At 51.7% G+C, this 22,533-nt stretch overlaps 2 long non-coding RNA genes across 6 annotated transcripts; both read left to right on the top strand.

The window, feature by feature from the left end:
• Positions 1-2,981: 2,981 nt before the first annotated feature.
• LOC138116428 (uncharacterized) lies at positions 2,982-8,845 on the top strand. Of its 3 annotated transcripts, XR_011154143.1 has the most exons (4): positions 2,982-3,097; positions 4,655-4,765; positions 7,796-7,990; positions 8,565-8,845. It is a non-coding gene; the product is annotated as an uncharacterized lncRNA (long non-coding RNA). The 3 variants fall into 3 exon arrangements; XR_011154142.1 differs by having other exon boundaries at positions 7,796-8,845; XR_011154141.1 differs by lacking the exons at positions 7,796-7,990; positions 8,565-8,845 and adding an exon at positions 5,970-6,957.
• Positions 8,846-16,093: 7,248 nt separating this feature from the next.
• Positions 16,094-22,000, top strand: LOC138116524 (uncharacterized). Of its 3 annotated transcripts, none has more exons than XR_011154187.1 (4): positions 16,094-17,644; positions 18,139-19,392; positions 20,212-20,302; positions 20,371-22,000. It is a non-coding gene; the product is annotated as an uncharacterized lncRNA (long non-coding RNA). The 3 variants fall into 3 exon arrangements; XR_011154186.1 differs by having other exon boundaries at positions 16,094-17,703; positions 20,405-22,000; XR_011154185.1 differs by having other exon boundaries at positions 16,094-17,703.
• Positions 22,001-22,533: the final 533 nt, after the last annotated feature.

The following is a 22,533-nucleotide window of genomic DNA, read 5'->3' as shown; positions in this document are numbered from 1 at the left end:
CAGGACAAGGTCACAACTCTTTGGAGACACAGCATCCCACCCAGCCTGCCTCTCCTCTCCTTGCTCGTGTTCCATCTTTCCAACCCGCTCCACAGGTGCTCCCATCCTGCTCCTTGGCTCTTGTGCAGCACACCCCTCCTTCCTCATGGATGTCTGGATTTCAGGCCCTCTTCCCCCTTGACATGTTTTGCTGATGGATTACATGGGGCTTGTTTCCTGCTGGGTTAATTCTAACCCCTCTAGGGCCCTCGGCGTGACTTTGCCATCTTTGGCAGCAATTGCAACACCTTCCTGCATACAGTCATCGGCAAACATAATTAATTTGTTGTTTACTTTTGTTTTCAAATCATTAATAAAGACATTAAATAAACCTGGGATGCGCTGTTTTTTCAGTAACTTTTTCTGGGTAGTTGCCAGGGGCTCGGTAAGTTCATTAGCTAATTCTGTTTAGTCTGGGGGTTGCATATTAGCCAGGCTGGCTGATTTGTACAGATTCAATTTTGCAAAGTATTCCCTTTCCTGCTCTTTATCTTAGGGTCTGCTGAGGGTTCTGGGAGGTTTTTCGCTCTGTCTGTCCTCAGCAGTCCCTTCTCCTTGCCCCTTTTAAGGGCTGATGGAGGAAGAGGGGGTTACAGGGATTTGGCCTTCAGGGTGGAGTTTGATCTCTACTATCCCCATTATGTCATGGGCAACAGGTGGCTGAACACATCCATTCCTCTTCCACCTACCAGAACCACCTCCAACTCACCAGGACAATCCCCAAACCACCAGGACCACCTCCCACCCACCAACACGCATCCCTGGCTTTACTTCAGGCTCTCTATCCTCAGGTTTGCTTTGCTCACTGGGCCACTGGGAATGAACCACCCTTTGCCAGGGGAACATCAGCCTTGGATGAGGGCAGCAAGTACTGCTTGAGCAAGGAAATGGTTCCTAGCAACCTGAGTATCCTCCACCTCAAGGATGCTCAGGGTCCACTCCACAGGCAGGAGGCTGGTGGGAAAATATCCAAGACAAACCTGTGCACAGCAAGGACAGAGGAAAACTTCCACTGCTTTTTCAATTATTCTTATATTTTCCCCCTCCAACAAGGAAATCACAACCTCTGCTTGAAACTTCCTGTGTTATCCAGAGGAACATCCCCACCAAGTCCTGCCGCAGGCAGCTTTGGCTGCCCCCCTCACCGGAGCCCCGAGCACAGCCCTGTGCCCCACATCTGGCCAGCACATTTCCCATCCCTCAGCCAGGTCCCGGCGGCAGCGGGGGATTTGTTTTTCCCTTTCCCAGCCAACATCTGGCTGAGCAGCAGAGGGGCAGAGCCAGCGTGGAGTGATGTTTTCACTCTCCGGGCAGGGCTGGCAGCCTGGTTCTGCACGAGGGACCCTCGTTCTTCCCCTGCAAGGCAGCTTCAACCACAGGGAGCCAATGCCAGTGCCAGCTCCACTTTCCGGCAGTGGGGAGCTGCCTTTGCCCTTAGGTGAGTGCCCACTGCGGGGGGCTGGAGGCCTGGGGAGACTTTTAGGAGGGGAAAAAATAAGAAAAATTCTTTCCTTCCCCTGCAGTCTTGGGGCCAGTGTTTGAGGCAGCCACAGTTCCCATCCCTTGTGGTGCAGGGCTGCTCCCCTCCTCCTCTCGGTGCTGGCTGACCCGCCGGCCTCCGGACGCATTTATTTATCCGATCCCAGCTTTATTTAGGATGTGTTTCCAGGGTAGGCGGTACAGAGGGAGGTGTGGAGGGCTGCTGAGGGGGTCCACAGCTGCAGCAGCCCTCCACCCAGAGCCCTGACATGCCTGCAGGACACCCTGCTCATGTGGGCACCTCTCGGTCACCCCGCCTGTCATGGGAACCCCGCTTCATCCCCTGCATCTAAGCGCTGTGCGAGCTGGCCAAGCCAGGAGCCCTTTCCAAGGGAGAGCCCTTTCCCTGGACAGGTATGTGGCCTGTTTGCTTGGCATGGGCAAAGCCGCCCCTGGCAACTATTTCCCTGGAATGCCAACATTCACCTGCAGGGAAGAGGCTCCCTGTGCACCCTTCAATAAGCAAAACTCAGCTCCTCTACTTGCCTTTCCCCTCCAAAAATACACCCTGCACCCTGGCTGGGCCTTGTGCCAGACCCAGGCTCTCCCCTGCCACCCTCCACTGGCACAGGAGGGGGTCGGCCACCCACGGAGTGAGGATGGGGGTCCCAATGGCTGTGAGGGGCTGCAGCTGGGGAAGTAAGTCTGTCCGAGGGAGGAGAGCGGCAAGCGTGCTTGGAGCACGCCGTGAGCGCCTGGAAGGAATATCCCATCCGGCACTGGCAGGAGACAGCACATTCATGAATGCTGCTGGGATTTAGCTTCTCAGCATCTGCCTTCCCATGTGCTGGAGGGATTACAAAAGGAAACGAAGCAAAGCCTTTGGATCTGACCTGGCTGAAGCAGTGCCCTGGCCAGAGGTAGCGGGTGGATCTGGCCTGAGGTGGTGGGTCTGTAGCCTTGGCCATGCACCCATTTCCCCAGGAGCAGAGTGTTTCCCTCTGCGTGCTCGGGACAAAAGCAGTGTGAACCTTGTGTCTGTGGCTTGAAACAGCTGGGCAGATGTGCTGGGCTCAGCCAGGGGAGTAGAGGGGGATGTCACAGGGTTTGTTTGGTGTTTCTGACATGCCTGCCTTGTCTCGGGGATGAACTCAAGGAGAAAGAGGATGCTGCAGGGCGTTTGGGGGTGCTGTGGGCAGCTGGGGTTGCTGCAGGAAAGTTGGGAACGCTGCCTGCCTCTGCACTAGATGGGAGAAGCACAGTCTGAAGCCTGTTTGATGTCTGCAACCACCAACCAGACTTTGTACCTGTGCTGCTGTTAATTCAAGGAGACAAACAGTTGGGTTCTAATTGTCCTGACAAGCTGCACCTGGGCTCTCACCACACCCTCCACACTGCCCATCACCCCGGCTGCCTTTAAACTCAGGTGCCTTCAGCTCTTGTTCCTTCTCACTAGAGCTGTGCTGTGACCCTGGGCAGATGCTGGGCTTGGATAGATGGTCTGCACTCCTTACCCAGTTTGGGGGATTCCCTTGCTCTCAGAGGACCAGGATGGGGATGAGGATGTGTCCCCAGCATGGTGAGCAAACCTCTCCTCTCTGTTGACTTGGTGTGCTACTTTACAGTGTTCCCACTTGGGTACCTCACATGCAGCCTCTGTACAGGGATGGGGTTTTAAGTCCTCAAAAAGTCATGTGCTGGGGCTTTGGAGCTGTGCTGGACCATGGGACAACCCCTCTGGACCAGCCCCACAGCTCTGCTGCTGCTCCCCCAGACCCTGTGCAAGGGGTTTGATGTGAGATGGACTTTATTTACACCTGTGGGGGATTTGGAGGGCTGTGGCTGTACTTCCCTGTGACTAATACTTTTTGCTCTTCCTTGAGCACAGAACACATCACTCTCCAGCATTAGTTTTAAAAAGGAAATCAATACAGCCCATTTATTTTTAGCTTGGATTTAGGATGCTTTGGAAGAGGATCTGAGCTGTGGAGGCAGCAGGCTCACCATCTTCTCCAGGGCTTGTCAGACAGAGGAACGAGCTTTTAACACTAGGTAGATATTGACTGATGTATTTTCAAGGAACTAATTCCCCACTGTGTGAGTGGGGAATTCTCTGAGGGCATGGGAAGGTCTTGGAGCATGTGGGAGAGCAGTGGTGAGCTGTGCTGGCTGCTCAGACTGGTTTTGGGTATCCAGTGAGGTCTTGGGACCTAGCTGTCGCAGGTCTGGGCTTGGTCTTGGGGACCTTGTGGTAGTAGAATTGCAGAGGGGTTTGGGTTGGAAGGGACTTTAAAGGTCATCCAGTTCCTGCCATGGGTAGGGACACCTTCCACTATCCCAGGTTGCTCCAAGCCCCGTCCAACCTGACTGAACATTTTTTGTGGGGCAGCCACAGCTTCTCTGAGCAGTCTGTGCCAGGACCTCACCGCCCTCACAGGGAGGAGTTTCTCCCCAATATCCAATCTAACCCTGCCCTGTCAGTGTGAAGCCATTCCCCCTTGTCCTGTCACTCCATGCCACAAGCATAATGTCTGTCTGAAGAAATGCTCTTCCTCACCCAGCCAGAGCTAAAGCCCACTAAAACCAGCCTGAGGCTGCGGCAGGCTCTGGGTAGCTTGAGTTGGCAGAGCACTGGGCGCAGGGTGGGAGGTGAGGAAGATGCAGGCGGTGCTGGTGCAGGAGGAAGTTTGGGGCGGCCCTGCTCGGCTGGATGCGACAGCGAGCGTGTGTTCGGGATGCCTCGGTCTCACAGGGAATGTGATCGTGGGGACCCTCCTGTAGCGGGCAGGATTCGGGAGCTGCTGGCAGCGGCCGCAGCCCAGGAGATGGCACCAGTGCTCTGCGCTTGCCCGGCCAGGGATGGGAGGAAGGGATGGATGGATGCTCCGGGGGATTGGGATGAGCAGGGGCCATACAGGCCCCACTGCCAGCTCGGGCCGTTGTCAGTCCCAGGTCTAAGCAGGTGGGGACACGCTGGGGACTGATCCCCCTGCTTCTGGTCTGGCACTCGTGCTGATTTGGGGGAGGGCTTACCTTGCTGCTATTTGGCCCCTTGTTGTCCATCTCTGCTGTCACTAAACCAGCCTGGGAAGGTGTGCAGGTGCAGAGACCTGCCTTCCCAAACACGCATTTGCAGGCTGCCAGGAGGACACACCAGAACAGCAGCAGCTCGAAACCCTGACCCTGCAAAGCCCTGGCTGCTGCTTCACCTGCTGCTCACCATACAGCTTCTCAGAGAAAGATGAAGGTGTGTTCTTTACCTGGGAAGGTGGTGGTTTCTCCAGGTGTACCTACCTGGCCAGGGAAGATGGTCATACTCCATCCCCCATACACCTCTCCATCCCCAGCCAAGCTCATGGTGCCTGAAGCCCCCAAAGCTCTTATTCATCCCCATCTAATGTGTGGATTAAGCAGAGAAAGATGCAAAATGACCCACCCCCCCCACCCTTCACATTGCTCCAGCTTCCAGTGCTGTGGTTTCCCTCCCAGCCAGGTTTAACCGTGGGACTTCTCTCCCGGCAGAGGAACCCATCTGTCTTGGAGCAGATTAGAAAGATGTCACTTTGCCGGCACAGCCATTTATCACGGCGGCTGGGGAAATTAGCAGGGCCCGAGCAGGGAGGAGGAAAATTGGGCTTGTCCTGGAGCTCTAAGTAGGGGTTGTGGGGAATTCTATCCAGACTATTTCTAGCTTGGCATTAGTTTGTCCTGAGAAGAAAACCAGTGCCTTGGATTTCCACCTTCAGGTCCTGATGTGGCAGAGAGCAATAAATTCTATCAAAATTTACAGGGCAGAATAGCTGGGATCTCTCAAGCATTGGGGTTTTATCCAAAGGCTAATATCCTCCTTCCAGTTGTTAATTCCAGGAGCCAGGGTATAAACAAAGACATAATAACAACAAGAGTGGGACAGAACATACCACCCTGTTGTGGTTTGCAGGGTTACCTGCACCTCTCTCTGGGAGCAGCCCAGGGGACCGCAGTGGGACAAGGGGCCTCAGTCACTATTTGCCAGCTGGAAACATGACAAAACTCAGGAAAGGGAATAAAAAAATTTTAAAAATGCTATTTTGTAGCCACAGTGATGCAAACAAACGAAGAGTAAAATGCAAATTAAAACAGATAAAAATTCCTTGGCAGTGTCCCCTTTAAGCGTCATATATTTTTATCTTGCTCTGGCTTTATTTGCTGGAAAGAGAAACATAAAGAGAGAAACATTCAATTAAACCTGCTTGTCAGCTGGAGGCCCCAAGCTGTGTCACCGGGGGCTGGAAGAGGGGGCTTTGCCGGGGGTCTCCTCTGCACCCTCCCCATCAGGGAGAGCTTGGGGTGGCTGGGACCATCTCTTGCCTGTCTGCTCGCCCACTGCTGTCACAACCAGCTTGTGGCACAGGGTTGTATTTGCAAGGCAGTACTAATCACCATAGTAACAAGGGCCTTATTTCTGGCAGGATTTGTCCTCCTGGCTGCGTGGCAAAGTGGGGCCATCTCCTCCATGGAGCGAGGCTGGCTGTCCTCCAGGGCACACTTGTGTATCTGCCCTCTTCCTCTTGGTGACACCAGCCTCACCTTGCCCATTGCCTGCTGGCTTCTTTCCTGGCTCCTCTGTGCCCTTTCCTTCTCTTCCCCACAGTGCCCCACAGCACCTGGACTGGTGCTAGAAGGACCCAAGCCCTGCACTAAGGAGGCCACATAAATCCAGGGGTCAAAGCTGGGACTTTTGGGGTAGCAACTGCCTCTTCAGTTGCATGTGGGGACTCTCTGGTGTCCTCACACCACTAACACAAGAGGGAGATGCTTACAGGATGGTTTCTACTTGGATCACCAGCTTTTTCTTCTGGAGGGTGAAATTCACAATTGCTGTATCAATCCACAAAGGTGTGCAGCAGTTTCTAGATGGCAGGGATGAGGGCCAGCTGTGAAGCCCAGCATGTGACATTTTCCTGCGAACACAGTATCTGTGGAAAGAGTCAAAGAGAAGGTCCTGGGGATAAGTTTCTCCCCAAAGCAGGCAGGGCTTCTGTGACCATCCCCTGCCCCACCAGGCAGAGCTGATTCCCAATAAAAACTGGTCATGTGGAGGATCCAGGTCATGTGCTGGTGGGAAGGAACTAGCTGCTGGCTTTTTTTTCTGTGAAGGCACAAGGCAGTGGAGAAGATGCTTCCAGAAATAATCCCCTTGTGTGTACTTAGGCTTGCCTTGGAGGGAAGGGAATCTTCTGGCCTGGGTAGAAGGTGCTGGTTAGCAGTGGTGTGAAAGGAGCAGCTGTGATGTGGATACCTGTCTCCTCATAACTAGAGTGAGACCAATGCCTTATTTCCTTGCATGAATTCATGAGTTGGCAATGACTTTCTGTCTCTATTGACCCTGGGCTGGAGCTGAGCCAGCGACATGGAGGGAAAAGGGTCTATTTATCCATGAAAAATACTCCTGACGTATCTTGAGCCTCTTCAAGCTTCAAATACTGGTGGAACCATGGATGTGCTGTGCATGGGGAGGCGCTGGTAGGACTGGAGCACCCAGTAAGGGTGCATGGAGCCTCGCTGAAACGTCAGGTGATGCTCACGAGATGTGGGAGAGCTGCTCTCTGGGCATACAAAAAATGTCAGGGAGAGTGGCAGCTGAGCAGCCCAGGGCAGGCTCGCCTCCTGCCAGGATCCTGCAGCCCACCAGCAGCTTCACTGAGCCCCTGGAAAACTGTCATCCACTGACACAGCACAAATCCTTCCACTTTTTTTTTCACTGAAAAAAAACCCAGACAAAACGGCCTCTGTTATGTTTCCACTTGATATGCTCTTGGTGAAGCCCCTGGCTGTGAGCACTCGTGTGTGCCTGGGTCACACTGCAGATGGAGAGAGGGAAGTAGAAATTGTAGAAACAGGACAAGAGCCAGGAAAGACTGACTAGTTGGAGAAGGAAATGGGGCAAAAATATTTAAGGTGAGAGAAGAGCCCCCATCCCTGAGCCATGGGTTTGCTTCAGCCCTTCCATCACCTCCTCAGCCTCTCCAGTCAATGCCCCTCTTCCTCCCTATCCTACATCCTCTGCATCTCTCCAGCTGACCCCACGCATGTTCCCACCCTCTCTTACCCCCATCAGAACCCCCAGTCAAGGAGCTGTACCCACTTCCACAAAATCATGCATCCCTCTCCTTACTCTGTCTCCTTAAATGGATGAAAATTCCCCGTTGTTACTGACTTTGCTCATTCCACATACTCTCGGGGAGGTACATCAAATTTAATTCCTATGCAGGTAATCATTATTTTTATTTTCTAGCTTGTTAGAAGGGCCAGGTACATCCCAGAAGACTTTCCTGTGAAAGCCAAGGCTGCCAGGATGTGTGTGAAGAAAGGATCAAGAACTCTTCATCTGGAGGAAGATGATCCCCAGACAACCCAGACCCTGGGGGAATTAACCACAAGAAGAAGAACTCAAGTTGGAGGAGGAAGAGTAAGGCAGGATGAATAAAGGGTGAGCGAGCTGTAAAGAAAGGAGGAGAGAGCATGGAGGCTGTGGGGATGGATTTTTGGAGTAGCTTTTGGTTGTATTTGTTGGAAACTGCTCCTTTGTCAAAGAGAGAGTGTGGGGAAGGTCAGGCTCGATAAATCTCCCCAGTTTGAAAGCAGGCATTCAGAAGCACTCCAGAATGTCCATTCCTGTGATTTGTAAGCGTCCAAAACAGGGAAGAGTTGGTTCAAAAGACTTTTTGCCTAGGAAATGTGAGTTTGCAGTGCAACATCTAAAGACAAAAAATGAAGCAAACCCTGATGACTGAATCCAGTCAGGATTTCTGGTGGGGGCGGGTTTGGCTCCCATTCTTTCCTTGCAGCACTTCCTGGCCGTCTCTGTGTCTTTGCAGTGAGGACAACAGCCCTTTTGGGTGACAAAGCCCTTTCCTATCATTTCTAGCAAGTGTCTGAAATCCAGTCCAGAACCCTGAAAAGGAGATTCAGGAAACTGGAAATTCAATCCTATTGAAAACTCAGCCTTGCCCAAGTTCTGGTTTTGGGAGTGCTGTCACTGACTCCCACCCCTGATTTTCCAGCGTGGCTCCAGCCCTGGGATGTAGGGAACATCCTCAGCCTGGCACTGACACAGGGTAAGTCACTGAATTTGGGCGATCTTTAAACATTCTGCACTAGAGTGACTTGTGAATGTTGTGTGGTTAATTGGGACTAATGGAAATTAAATGAGAATGGTAGAGAAGCCTGACAGGACTAAACTGCATTGGGAATAGGCTGCAAGGGGGGGGGAAGTGTTACCTGGAAAGTGCCTGGGGAGGTGGCTGCTGGTGGGGGATGGAGTTGGGGATGGAGGGTGAGTGGAGCTGGGGGATGATGTGAGAGAGGATCTGGCTGCCAAAGACACCCTGCAAAAGCTCTGGGGGCAGGGATGCAGGAGCAGAGCTGCCTGTAGCCCCATACCACCTTCTCCCAGTCTTCCCACAGGGGCATGGCTCACCTCCAACTCTGGCTTGTGGGGTTTTGTGTTTGTTTTTTTCATCTGGAAAAGTCTCGTGGGGGCAGCTGTTGAGAGGCAAAGAAGCTGAATTGGATTTTTGTGCCTGCACAAAGTAGGCTCTGGTTACATAGTCCAAGAGAATAGGATCCTAAATTGGATTTTGCTGCTCACTTGGAATGGGCTCCAGTCGTGTGGGATTATTGGGGATTTAAAGCTAATATATAGGAAATGATAATGAAACCATCACCCAGCCAAGAAGCTGGGGAGCTGCTACATTCACAAATGAGGAGGAATCTCCCAATTAACACCTGAGCCATGAACAGAGCATTGCTTGGGATGCTGGAGTGTAAATCAAAATTTACAGGATCACAGGTGGTTATTATCTCCTCCTCTGATGTGAAACAAAGGCACATGTGCCAGCATGGCCAGCTCCATCCCACTCATTTCCTTTCCATGCCTTTCCCAGCCAGGCAGGCCCTCACGGGGGCTTGAGGGTTTTGCAGATCCGTGGATAGGTCCTGCCATGGACCCCTCCATGGATCTGCAAAATCCCTGTGTTCTCTAGTAAAATCAATAGGTTGGTTTTTTTTGGTTTTTTTTTTCAAGAGTGAAATCTGGGATGTTTTACTGGCTTTGCCTGCTGCTGACATTTAATGACTGATTTGTTTCCACTCCTCTGCCTCACCCTTGTTTTGGCCCCAGAAATGTTAAGGCTAATTGGAAGTTTTATTTCTCCTCTTGTTTTAGCTCGCCCACCAGAGCACTGGGACATCGGGTGGATTGTACCAGTATTACCTGGTGCTGGTGTGGGCAGCCCCTGCCCCAGGGCCCGGGGACAGTTCAGTTTGGGGAGTGTTCCCACAGGATGCTTAGCCAGAGACCATGGCTGAGAGCTGGGCCCTGATCTGACCCAACAGCTCTTTTTATGGAGAGACAATCCAAGTGGAGCTGTGGGAACCCATCTGGCAAAAGGCGGGGGGGGGGGGGGGGGGGCCTGGTCAACAGGTGGGATTTGGGGGTGAGAGGTTGTGAGGCTCCCTGGGTCCCTGTAGAGAGATCCTGCTCTGGGGAACGAGGGACCTGGCCGATGCTGGGGGCTCCTGGTGGAGTGGGGAGCAGGGCTGGGTGCCAGCAGATGGCACTCTGGAATGTGCCACTCAGCCTCCTGCTCTGCAGAGGCTGCTCCCAAATGGCTTCCCTGGCTTCTCTGAGCTGGGGCTGGCTGCCCTCCAGCCCTGCCCTCCATCCCCCTCACAGCCTGCAGCCCCTGTGCCCCACATCTGCTCCTCATCCAGGTACTTTCCAGCCTCTGCTTTGCTCTCCCGGGGTTGCTGGGTGTGAGGAAGGAGGCCAGAGGCCCACTCTTGCCAGAGGGGCTGCCCAGAGACTCCAGCCCCAGGTTTTGGGGCTCGGGTTGGAAAGGGGAGCATCACGGGGAGGAGGGCTGGGAGCAGAATCATGCAGAGGCAGTTTATTTTCTGTCCCTTGGGTGGTAGGCTCTCACCTCTGCCTCAAATTACAAGTCATGTCACATCTTGGGAGGCTTGAAATTGTGTTTCTCAGCAATGTTCCCAAAGAGATTAGAAGCACCGAGATGGCTGAAATACCCTCTGAGCCCGAAGCAGAACAAGCCACTGAACAAGAAGTGGGATGGGGAAAGAGCTGCAGCATCCTCACCAGGGTGGAGGGGAGGGCTGGGGGCAGCTCAGCCCTGGCCCCTCCCCAAATCCCTCCTGGCTGAAGATTGATTTATCAGTGCTGGTTCATCCTGGTGCTCATGGAATGTGGTAAGAGCTGGGGTAGCCACTTACCCTCTGGCACAGGATGGAGAGGCCCAACCACCATCCCAATAGTTCATGGTGTCTTTTAACCCATTGAGCACAAAGTGCTGCTCCCCAAATTTATAGATGTAAAGTGAGGAGCTGTGATTTATGGGAATTAAGAAGGGCCAAGCAGTCAGTGAGCAGCTGACCCTGAGCATGGAAGGGATTGGTTTCCAGGGCTGAGAGGAGAAGGCAGAGATTCAACACTTCCTGATATGGGGCAGAAGCTGCCCGTCTTTCTAAAGCTTGGCTGCTTATTCCTGCAGTTGCCCAGCTCCAATTCTTCACGTCCTTTTTTTTTGGCTGCTGGAACCCCTGCACAGTAGAGAGCTGAGTTGGCTGTGGCTCTGCATCCTGGTCCTCACTTGTCCCCTCCCTCCCATCCTTATCCCCGTTCCTGGGACTGTGCAGAGCTGTCTGAGATGTCACCAAAGCAAATTGGTCCCAAGGTGCTGCTTTGAGGGCCTGGCTGACAGAGTGATTTGTGATCAGCTGGCTGAACCGACGCATCACGCAGCAATTAGAGACCTCCTGGAATGGGAGACATCCAGCCAGGCAGGGATGGAGCTGGGTACAAATATTGGAGGAGCTGTTAAAGATGCAAACTTGTTATCTCCCAGGCAATCCAGAGCCTCTCACAAGGATATTAGTGCCAGAGCAGCCCACAGGGATGATGGATGCATCCATAGGCATGGGTCCTGTGTTATGGAGTGGATGGAAAGACGAGCTTGATGACAGACGTGTCTGCAAACGTGGCCATCATCCCAATTACAGCCTGAGAAGAGCTGCAGGGTGTGAGGAATGGGAATGGGTGAAAAGAGGTGTCAACAGAGTGGGACAAACTGGGGAGTGCTGCAAGGAGAGGTCCTCGAGTGTTGAAAACCAGAGAACCGGTGAAGGAGGAGCTGGGATTGAAGGAGAAGCTCGAGTGGTTGGGTTTATTTGGTGAAGATCTGCCTCCCACTGGGATTCACTGCTCCGGACTTCACTGGCTAATTATGCTGCCCTGTTCCTTGTGACCTGCAAGACTCAGCTAAAGCCTTGCCTCTGAGGTCAGCAAAGCTAATTGAACTGAATGTCCAGCGAGAGCAGTTACGTGGCTCTTTTCACAGTGAGCTTTTTTCACGTCTGGAAAAACGCAAGCGGAAAGGGAATTGCCCTCTCCTCTCAGCCTGGTGGGACCTGCTGCTCCAGTCTTGGATGAGCTGTGCTTGGTGAAGGTGGTCCTTCAGCACACGTGGAGGAAGAGCTGCAGGGCAGTGGGATCCTGGGAGGTCTTTAAATTTTCCTGCTCTGGTGAGAGACCCCCAAACCTGTTTTTACCTGGTTGTGCAGCTTTCTCTCTGCAATTACAATGTGCTCTGTGTGCAGAGTGAAATTAATACAGAGCCACACTTACCCTGGGAATATTTGAGCAAGTTTTCAAATGAATATTCATTGGAACTTTCATGCTCTTATGTCTTGCTTGGCCCACCATGGCTGTAACTGGACAGCTGGGTCAGTGCTTTCTGGGGCACTGCTTGCCATGTCAGAAATGCTGGAAATGTCCCAAAAGACTGCATCCACCTCTGATTTTCTCTGCAGCCTTTGAAGTTGTGGGTATGATGTGAAACCTGCTGTTGACTCCTCTACTGTGAGAAAAGAGGAGCTGTGCCTGGGGTGCAGCTCCTGTCTCCCATCCCAGTGGTGCTGGTTGGCTGGAGGAGAGGGAGTTTGCAGTCCTGAGAGGGAAGGTGTCCAACATCCAGGAGCCAGCTCAGAGCTGCAGGATACATGTGGACTCTGCAATTGTAATAAAAGTATCTGAGCTGACCTGTGGCCAGCTCCATAGAGATCTCTCTGTGCTGCAGCTAAATGAGCGGGTAGCAGATTTGGGCAAGACTAAAATTAAACCAGGTCAGGTACAGGCAGTATCGTGGAGCCAGGAGCCAGAGTTTCAAAGCATGCTCACTCTGAGAGAGGGAGAGCAGGAAAAAACCTTCCTGCCTATGCAGAGGACATTTCCAGAGCTCTAATCCTTTGATTATAACAGATCTTAGGAGAAACTGTGCTACTCCTTGAAGATGGGAAGGGAAAAAACCCATAACTATTCTGAACTGATGGAAGTGGAGCTGCTAATCAGACGAGAATAATGATCTATTTATTGGATGTGAGACATTTAATAATGAAATACCAACTGTCTCCCCTAATTCCTGTGACTAATGGAAAAGGACATAGTAAAAAGTGCTGGAAGACAGACTGAGGTGGGGCAGTGGGAGTTTAGACAAGGACAAAGAGAAAACATGAAGTAAGGACTGCCAGCAGCTTCAGGAGGGAATGGCGGTTTCTGGGCTGTATTTCAGGAGAGGGGAATGAAAATACACCCACGGATGCACCCATCAACCAGCCAGGGGAGCTGAGGCTGTTGGAGAGGAGCCTCTGCTTGTGCAGAGGCTGCAGCAGCTCAGAGTGCTGGTGGAGTGATCCTGTCTTGGACTCTGGGTGGTGAATATGGCATGTGGGAATGGCTTGGATGGCTCGGGGGCTGTGCTTGGCAAGGCCCCTGAGCCACCAGACAGAGGAGGTGTGACAAGTGGATTCTGCTCCATTCCTGGAGCTGCACGTGCCTCCCCCAGTGCAGTAGCAGAGCCTGTAGCTAGGTGCCACTCAGCACCAAGGCGTCATTATTTTTTATGAACTAAGAGAACATTCCCTAATGCGCCTTGGAACATTATCGTAAATAATTAAATCTGAACTGCAGTTGTCACAGTAAATGAACAAAAGATTGTTCCGCTCCCCATGTGCAAAGTACAAATCACAGACTTTTAGTCTCCCTCAATTTTTACTGCCAGTTTAAAGAAAATGGCAAAGAACCGATATAAAGTTTCCAGGTTGGGAGAAAATCCAAAATCCCTTCTAAAAAGCCAGCATTTGGGCAGATCTAATCTGTTTTTCTCTCTGCAAGGGCTGAGGAGATTGGGAAGCTCGTTTTGATGGCTCAGATCATAGAATTTCAGAATGGCTTGGGTTGGAAGGGACTTTAAAGATCACCCAGTTCCAACCCACCCTGCAGGGATGCCTTCCACTAGACCAGGGTGCTCAGGTTTCCTGGGATTTGCAAGTCCTACCTTAAAAGTAAAGCTCAAATCCCTCCCTAGCTGAGGAAATGCTTCCATGTGTGCTTAAGTTAAAAGGATGTAACAGGGCACAATTAGGGGGCTATTTATGTAACAAGGGTTTAGTTTTGCTCTTGGACCATTCCCCCTGGTCTGCTCCTAAATCAGCTGCTAGAGCCAAGCAAAAAATGATGTTCCCAAGGAGTGGGATCCAGGCCTGGCATGGTCTGGACTGAGGGAGAACAAAATACAGCCCGTGTCTGGAAAGATGGCTCCTGTATATCACAGGGACCCCTGCAGCCACCCAGGCTGTGCTTTGGAGAGCATCTCCTGCCCCCTTCCCTTGATTTAAGGCTGTCGATGTTGAGGACACAACGATTTGATGATGGATCCTGCTGCCTGTGATACCTATCTGAGGTACATCTCACCTCCCTAAATCTTCCTGTACGTGGCTTAGTTCAGTGCAAAATGACACTGCAGGTGTCAATAAGGCTGGGTGCTGGCTTAGATGGGATCCCCAGGCTGTGGCCACCGTGCCCAGCACACCACTAGCCTCCAGTAAGGGAGAGCGAGTGGCAGAATAATCACCTTCCTCTGCTCCATTCCAGGTTTATGATGCAAAACGTTTTAAAAGGGCAAATAATTAAGTGCTGCTCATAAAAAGGGCTGCTTGGCACTCCTGCCAGACTCCTCTGGCTCTAGGATCTGTGATCCAGATGGGGCTGTGCCGAGCTGAGACCTGTCCTCTGCCAGGCACTGGGCTCAGGGGGACTGAGGGGAGCAGAGTGGGGACTGAACACCCCAGTTTTATCTGACAAGGAGGACAGAGACTTTCCATTTGCTGAACAGGCCCCCACGGCTGAATCCATTCACAGGCTGTCCGGTGCAGGGGGTGTTTCTCTTGGCAAGATCCAGCAGTGGTAAATAATCCAGAATTTGTGCTTGATGGATGTTCACTCCACGCCAGCCTGTCTCCTGAGAGTTATATAATTCCCTTTCTTGCAGCTCAGCTGTAAATCCAGAGTGATTCATGGCAGGTCCCTCCACCAAAAGCATTTACAGCCCTGCCACCCTTGGGCAGGAAAGGACAGGGCAGAGGGCACGGGGTGGCCTGTGCTGTGGGAATGCTGCTTGCCCAGGTACACTGGGTCTCCATGGGATAAATCCCTTGAGCTGGGTCGCTCTGAGTGGCATCAGGTGTCCCATGAGGATGGGACAGTCTGCTCCTCTCCCTCTGGCTGACAGCAGCCTCTCTTTCTTTTTCCTGGCATTGTGGTGTGGGTGAACCAACCTCTGTGGCTCTGGAAGGGTCTCATCAGCTCTGAAAGTCCCAGAGAGCAGGAGGAAGCCAAATTACGGATGGATTTTTGGAGGGAACCATCCCTTATTCTGCTGTGTAAGCTCCTGCCTGGCCATAAGCCTGACTGAGCTGGTGGAGGCCTGTGGGATTTATGGTTGGGCTGGGCCCTGCCCACTCCAGTACTGCTGGAGGGGGCTGTGGCACCCCAGGGATTGGGGAATGAAGAAGCAGCTCTGCAAATATTCCTGTTGCAATGTGTTCAGTGCTCAGGGGTGATATCCCATCTGCAGTATTAGCAAACGTAACGGAGTGTATCCCTACTCCCCCCTTAAATCAGATGGACCCCGTGGTGGAGTGGAGGGAGCTGAAAAATTCCCCAGGCAGTTACAAAGGCAGGGAAATTTAATTAATTCTTATCTCTGACAGAGGCAACAAGCAGCAGGTAGGAAAAAGGAGCTTTTTGGCCTCTTTTTCCATGCTGAGGAGCTGGAGAGTAAGGGAGTCTGCTGGACTCTGCCCAGCATAGGGGCTCCCCATTCCCATCCTGATGCCTGAGCATGGGAATCTGCTGGGAGGAAAGGAAACAGAAGCCTGACAGCCTGCTGCTCATAGGTTTGATCCATCAAAATCCAGGCACCTAACCACGTCAAAACTCTGGGACATATAAATAGCTATTTCCAGGTACTGGAAGTATGTCTAAATAAAACCAGCTTGGCTCAACTGCTCATTGCAGACAATAAACACCTGTAAATTTGAGGTGGCTGTGACACACTGCTAGCACACCCATTCCTACTTGGAAAAATATTTTTGAGTGGTATTTATCTCTGGTGGTTGGCTCTGGGGTTGGAAAGTCACAGCAGGGCTGGATGGTGCAGTGAGGGGCAGAGGGGGAGCCAGGAGCATGGAGCAGGGCGTGGGTGGTTCTGGGGAAAAGGGGGCACATGTCTGATGGTGAGATGGAGATCCACTGAAAGGGTCACCTTCTGCAGCTGGTCCACAAGCTTCAAAGCAGCCTGGAGCATGAGGTTTTGAGCAGAGCCAGGGTCAGGGGTGGTGTGCTGCAAGGGGAGAGCTGCTCCAAGCACCCCAGCTTCCCCCCAGCTGCTCACCTGCCCCTGGGAAATCCCTTTATCTGGGGGCAGAGGTTGGGGATGGTGGGACCAAGGACAAACCCCAGTCATGGTGAGGCTGTGGTGCTGTGCTCTGGGCAGGAGAAGAAAGTCCCTGCCCTATGCAGGGTGTTCAAACTCCATCCAACTTCACCAATGCTGATCATTTCTTCAGTTTTTAACGTTCCTGTCCTCCCAAGAAGCTTCGTTTTCTTTTTTCTCTTCTCTTTCTCCCTGTCACTGGCCATTGCATTTTCATCTTATTCTGCCGATAGTTCATTTTCATTTGACACATTAATCTATGCTTCTTTCTGTAAAGATAACTCATCCCTGCGTGATGGCAGGAGTGCATAACCAGCACCATGCCAGGAATATTTTACTCCCTTTGAAAAGACGATGGAATAACAAGTAACCAGAGTTGAGCTGGTATCACCCATCCATTTTAAGAAGCCAGAGGTCCCTGCAAGAGACCTGGTGTAAGAGCTTTGCAGGTGGGTGAGATTTGGAACAGGAGCTGGGAGTCACGATGCCAAGGTGGGGCTGGATACTGGGGCCCCCCCCTTCCCTACACACACTGGAGCATTGGGCTGGTGGCACTGGGTTCATTTATTTGCTGCTGTTAATCAGGGTTGTGGCTGGCTGGCAGCTTTAATGCTGTTTATATAAGGAACGATAGCAGTGTACAAGAGCAATTATTCCCACCAATGTGCCTGGGGCGGCAACTGTGCTGATCCGCCACCCCATCCCCAACAGCAGGGGCATGGGAGGTACCACACAGGGTGACAAATGTCACCGAGAGGAAGATTTGACAGCAAAAGCTGCCCAGCTTCCTGTGCACCCATCTGCCAAAACCACACAGCTCCGGGGATGCTCACGGTGCTGTTCCCTTAAATGCTTAAAAGGACTCCATCTGGTTTTAATTATTCAAATGAGCTGACAGGGTAATCAATATAAATGGTTAAATGTGGCCAGGACTAGTGTCAGCTCTGCTGCAGCACCCATAAAAGCTCTGGTGAGGGGGTTTAGCTGCTGGAGGGGTGCTGGGGTTCATCTCGTCTGTGGGGATGGGTGACATGGCAGCCTAGGCTGGGGGTCACAAGGCAGGGTGTGTGCCACAGCCACCCTGTCAGATGCAGGATTTAAAGCCATAACCTGTGGTACTTCTGGCTCTGGCTGCTTTTTTATTGCTAATATACTGCTAATTGCACTCTGCTGTGTGGTGATACTAATAAAGAGAGATTTAGAAAGCAGGAGGCTGGAGAGAGTAAATCAAGGGCACGGCACAGCTTCAGCTCTCTGCATCACAATTACCCACAGCTCCCGGGCATTGGGAAAGGGTGAGGGACCCCACCACCAGGACCTGCATCTGGGGTCCCCAGAGCACCCTGAGATGCTGGTGGGTGGCACATCCTGGGGTGGGAACTGCAACTCCTCCCTGGTGTTGGAGGACTTGTGCCCTCCATGGCAACAAAGTTTCTCCTGACCCCTTTCTCCTCTTGGAGCTGTGGCTGTGCTGCTTTTTTGTTGTGTTGCCATGGAAATGCTGCCTGCATCCATCCCTGGTCCTGCCTGTCTCCATCCTGCCGCGGTCCCGCCTGTGTCCTGTCTGTATCCCACCCTGGTCCTGCCTGTTCCTACCCTTGGTCCTCCCTGCCTCCCTCCCTGGTCCTTCAGCCGGTGAGTGCTACCCGGCTCCTCCCTCAGGGCTTCAAGGGGGTTCTCCTATCTCTGCGAACACTGGACAAAACATTATTAGAGATGAAAAGAGAGAGAGGGAGGAGGGGGGCACCTGCGGGTTATTCAATCTGTCTCTGCTGGTCCCTTGCTGCAGCTGCCGTGCCCGTGCCTCGGTACAGGTGAGATTCATCAAGCCAGCCCCCGCCTCCGAGTGGGGTCGTGCAGAGACAGCCACTGAAACGCCAACAGCTGAAATTGATGAGTGTGGCAGGAGGGGAACGATGGCAAAAGCTGAGGGGGGACAGTGACATCCCCGTCACCACCGCCAGCCAGCCATGGGCTTTCCAGGCTTGTCCAGCCCCAGGTGATGGCAGAGCTGAGGTTAGGCTGTTCCTGCTCCCTCTGTTCCCAAACCCTCATTTTTGCCTTGCATTATGGCATGGAAATGTTTGACTTTACAGCCTTAGTTTATATTGCCGGGAAGTAACTTAACCGTGCTCTCTAAGTGTTGAAGCTGCATTTCTTTTTGATGATTTCAAAGATTTATTAAGTTCTCCCAGGGAGAAAGAAGGAACAAAAAAAAACCCAAAAACCAAACCACGCCAGCAAATAAGATTCAGTGGTAAGCCCAGCGAATAAACCCAAAATATATGTGCAGTGTTTAGAGATTTCACTGGAGCATTCACTTGCTGCCAGCTCCTGTCTACAACAGGATGTAGATGTTCAGTATTATCCTTGGCTATAGAAGCTTTGATGCCTGGGGATGCTGTTTTCAGGGTTCCCCTTTTATTTTGGGGGGTCAGGCGCAGGAGCTGAGCAGGGGATAATTGAAGGTTTGCTGTTTGCTAACAGCTGGAACACCAGGAAGTGTTCATCCAAACCACTCAGCTGAAATTAAAACATAGTAAGTGCTTCCTGAGCTGGAATCTGGAGAGGTTCCTGGGCAGTCTGGGAACATGAGAGATGGGTCCAGTTCACCGCACAAGTTAGTTGCAATTAATTAATGAACTGGTTCTATTAATTTACTCCAAAATCCAATCATTGGGGGATGAGGTCACAGCTGGCAGAGACGTACCAGCAGGTTGCAGAGTTTTCTGCAAAATAAATTAGCAGCATTTAATTTCAAGAATCCAAGGGAAAAAAAAAAAAAGCGTTAAGAAGTGATGGAGGCCTGGAAATCAGCTGGGGCTGCAGCCAGGAGAGGCATGGCCAGCTGCGAGGTGGGTGGGACACAGAGCCAGGCTTCTATCCAAGGGTGTTTATGTACCTGCTCCATCAACGTGCTGCTCCCAGGACTGAGCCATGTGCCTTCAGAGGAGAAATTCCTGGGGGAAGCCAGTCTAAATTACTGTCTCCCCCAAACAGATGTGATTTTGAAGCAATTTTCTGAAGTGTGGGATTATTACAGGTAAGTTATATATTGATTTTGAAGGCTTTCAGGTGGGCAGAAACATTATTGCTTTATCACAGAAAAGCTGAAGGGTTGGGGTGGGGCTTTTTTGAGGGAAGAAGAGGGAAATGCACCATAATAAGGCAGAAGTGAGACACAGGAAGACAGCGATGGGTCTGAGATCTCCAAAAGAGCTTTAGCTACTGAATGATCCTCAGTGAGAGGTGAAAAGCAGTGAATTGTGGTTCTCAAGGTCCCACAGGTGTTTCCCTTCCTCCCTTTTCCCCTGCACCCAGCATCTTTCCAGCCCGGAGAGGCGGCTGCTTATCAGAGGGAGTGCTGAGATAAATCCCCGTTAATCTCTGCTCGCTGTACGTGAAGGGCAATGGCTCTGCATGTTATTTTCTCACCTGTATGGTGAGCTGATGGAAAATCAAGTCACATTCCTCTTCCAGTCCCTGCTCTGACAGAGGCCAAGATGCCGTGTTTGGGTGTGGGATGCTGCAGGCAGTGGTGGGAAGATGTACTAGTTTAATTATCCACAACATACCAGCAATCCACCTGCCCAGGGAACTGCAAAAATTGCAGCATTCCTCAATAAAAACTACCCATTGATGGGACCTGGCCTGCCCAGATCCCTCCCCAGTGCTGCTGGAAAGAGGATTCCTAACATCTAACCTGTCTCTTCCTCTCCTCCTCACATTGGATGCAGGGAACAGGTTTCTGTCTCCCACTTTGCAGCCATCACCACCTGTATTTGCAGACTCAGTTTTGCCCTTGGCAGTCTCTTCTCTGGGTTAAGCAACTCAAATTCATTCAACCTTTTGTGTTTCCCAGATCTTCTGGACTGACTTCATTGAATTCATTAGTGGGTTCTTAGGCCAGGAGGAGGGAAGGTCCTGTCTGAGCCCCAGGCTCATCACTGCAGGTGAATATTCTTCCCCTGCCCTGATACCTTGAGGCCCTTTGGGAAGGTACTGGAGATATTTTAAGCAGTTTTGGGGCTTTTTTGCCCTTATCTCTTTTGCAGAAGGCTGGCAGCACCACTTGCAACTGAGGAATCAGCTCTCAGCATCTTTATCTAAGCACGTCAATTTGGCTTTTCCTGATCTCAATCCTGCAGGAGCACCTCGCTGCTTCTCCCTCCATGTATATATTTAGGTATTTTCCCATATCCAATTAATCCAGCCCCTGCCTCGATCCATCCTGCCTTTCATCCTCCTGCAATAAAGCATCTTTTGTTAGCGGCGCACTGCCGGCCGCGTTCCTCCGTCAGGCTTGTGTAAAACGTCCCCAGCCCCTGCGAGACAGGGATGTTCATTACCCTCTTCTGCAAACCTTGGTGCTGGGGAGGGCAAGGGAAGAGGTTTGTTATATTCTGAGCCCGAGCCTCCTAGATGAGAGGCAGCCAGAGGGATGGAGAGCTCAAGCATTGCTATGGTTTGTCAGAAAAAGTTGGGGCTGTAACGCCAGGAATTGATGGACCTTGCCAGAGCATCATACCAGGGCTTTTTTTAGCACTGGACACTGTATGTGGCTGCATCTCAGTTTGGCTACCCAACATGGGCCTGAGAGAATCTGAGCTGAACCTTTTTCCCCCTCTCTTTTCCCCATCAAAAACCCTTTGAGGTAATGGATTTTTTTTCCACTGATGACATGTTTTATTTCCGTTCCCTCCCCTCCTTTCCCCAGGGATAATGAATCCAGCCTGGCTGGAGTGTTCAAGTGCCTTCAGGGAGGGAGGTGATTCTGTAGGGTTCTTCCTGTACCTGATGGGGCTGAGGGTGTCTTGTTAGTGGGATATCAACCCCAGGGGCTTAGGGAGATGGCACTTGGAAATACAGTTCTTTCTGGGCTCCTCTTGCCAGCAGCACAGAGGTATTTTTTGGGAAAGATGCAACTGGGATTGCAATCACCAAGCTGGGCATCACCTTAACTCTGCCCCATTTGAGATGTGTTGTACAGAGCAGGGACATTACACGACATTTGGAGATGGGATAGCTTCTCCAAAGCCCTGAGGGATGCAATTCTTCTCCTTGCCCCTTTCCCAGCAGAGGCTTGTGAGCAGGTCAATTGTGATCCCTCTCCTTTCCCTCCTGATGGATGCTGTGCTGTTCCAAGTTTGGCGTCAGTGGGTCTGTCAGAAAAATTAATTTTTTAATTAAAAACATTTTTTTTGGTGGTGCTTTAATGTCTGGATCTGGAGTAATTATTAGTAGCTCCAGGGAGACTGTGCTTTAGAAAAATTGTTGGTGCTACTGCAAAGGAATTTATCTGATTAACGTCAGCCTTCACACGTGGCTGTTGGGGGGGATGGATGAGGGTGGGAGTCCTGCTGCTCTCAAACAAACTGATTAATCATGGAAAATGAGGCAGGGCTCTTCAGGTGCTGATTTTCCACCTCAGAGGTGGGCTGGGAGCATCAGCATGGAGCTCCCTTGCCATCCCCTACCCCGCACACAGGTCCTGGGGTGTGGCTTGAATGACTGGAGAGAGGTGAGAGAAGGGTTTATCCCTTGCTGGAATAAAGAGGAAGAAAAGCAGCAAAAGAGAGCATCATCAAAACCTTGGGTATTTTTTTCCCCTGTCCTGGGTGGGAATGGAGGGGCTGCTGCCACCCCAGGGCTGGGGGTGCTCGGTGATGTCCCCATCCAGCCCTTGCCCTGCTGTGGCCACTTGCACCAGGGACTAGACTTCTCCATGGCCAAATCCTTCTCCCAGCCAAAGATTCCCTGAAGGAACCAGCTTTTCCCCCAGCTTTTTCTTCCTAACTCCTTATTAGAGGTTTATTCCTGTCCTGATGTGTAAGCATTTAGATTCCTCCCAAAACTTCTGGCTCTGGAGGTTTTTTGCTGGTTTAATCCTTGTAGCCCTGGCTGTGCTGGCTGATCCAGCTTTGGATTCTCTTGGCTGGGGGAGATTAACTGGGGAAAGTGGTGTGAAGGCACCTGTTTGCTCATTCATCCCCCTTCTGCGAGCACCTCCTGGTGATAGGGCCCCCAGGATGGCAGGAGGGAAAGATGGCAGAAGGTATGGAAGGGATGGGTGGATGGAAGAACAGGAGGGAGGGAGGCAGGGATGCAGCAGGAGGTCTTGGGCTGTCCAGAAGCAGAAGGGACCAACCCCTGCACTGCTCAGGACCCTCCTCCCCTTGTAGAA

Source organism: Aphelocoma coerulescens, chromosome 10 (assembly GCF_041296385.1).
Source record: "Aphelocoma coerulescens isolate FSJ_1873_10779 chromosome 10, UR_Acoe_1.0, whole genome shotgun sequence".
NCBI classification, from domain to species: Eukaryota; Metazoa; Chordata; class Aves; order Passeriformes; family Corvidae; genus Aphelocoma; species Aphelocoma coerulescens.
Note: the sequence above shows the minus strand (reverse complement) of the source record. Positions and strands in the feature narration are given on the sequence as shown.